Consider the following 1400-nt stretch of genomic DNA (forward strand, 5'->3'; position numbering starts at 1 on the left):
AGGCACTCCCATCTAGCATAGTGATGGCAACTTCCTTCCTGGTTTAGCTTTTAACTTAGTGCAGACATTATGCAAAATAACACCTATTCATTTCCTTTTCTTATAATGACTTTCCCTTTTACTTCTCACTGCATTAACTTGCAAAAAACCACATTCTGTTCTTACATGGGCATAGATGAGGATGATTCATTCAAATATGCTCAAGACAAAATTCATGTACCACAATGACAATAAGGAAAAAAACCCAACTATTTTATATGTTTGTGGAAGTTTTTGCTTTAAGAACCCCTTAATAACCACTTCCATATACCTGCTGAACAGTAAGTCAGTTATCTTTGTGAAGGAATTTTGTTCTCATTTGACCAAGAAGATTTTTTAAAAAATGACTCAGACCCTCATCATAAAAATTATTCAGAACCACATGAGTCAGTTATGGGGATTTTATTGTTTTATTTATATACATTTGCATGTGGCTAGGTGGAAGAAAATGTTATGTAATAGATAATCTTTCAGACTTTATTAGACTATTGATTTGACCATTACAATCTAAAGTTTTTCTACTGGCAATCAGTGATATGCTAAGCAAAATGAACTGAGGATGAGTTGTTCATATTATCAATTGCTGCTGTATTCTTTAAAGATGACAGATGTGTTGCCAATCTGTCAAGTGTCTTCAGTTTGCTTTTTACTATTCTTTACACCACAAGAAGACTGGATAGAGCCATTGCTATTTCTATGACATGATAGTCAAAATTTTCCAGCTAAACTTTTCAGTTAAAAGTGAAGTATTAATTCTGACAACCACCATGATATTCTATAAATTTTTATTATAGATGAGACTGCAAAGAACATTTCTGAAATATTGTGAATAAAACTACCCTGAATGATGCATATGTAAAAACAAATAACTTGACTCAAATATAGAGTAATATAGTATAAAGGATTTCATTAATTCAGAAAGACGTCTTCTGAAGTATTTTTCCCAAAAGCCATTAAATTGAGTACTAGCCAAATGAAGTAATACTGTTGAAATTAAAATAAGAAATGCTCTACAAACTCGAAATGCTCTTTTTGTCATCTAGTTACCTCAGAACATGAGTAAGGCAAGTGGAAGCAAATACAGTATTCATTCTACAGAAAAAGTCCTATGAAGCTGTAGTAAATATAAATTTAATGAAATTTTAAATGTAGCACTTTCAGGCAATGAAAGCAACGAAATCAAAGCAAAATGAATGCTGATTTTTTGACAGAATGGTATAATAGAAGCAATAGAGTACAAAAAATCATAGGTATGAGTTGAAAAGGAAAAAATTATGCAATTTATATGTCATCCATTAGGAATTTAGCTCTACTTTGTTTTTGCTAATTTGCATTGCCCCTTAAGTATCTTCCATATCAGT

Source organism: Ammospiza nelsoni, chromosome 4, assembly GCF_027579445.1.
Source record: "Ammospiza nelsoni isolate bAmmNel1 chromosome 4, bAmmNel1.pri, whole genome shotgun sequence".
NCBI classification, from domain to species: Eukaryota; Metazoa; Chordata; class Aves; order Passeriformes; family Passerellidae; genus Ammospiza; species Ammospiza nelsoni.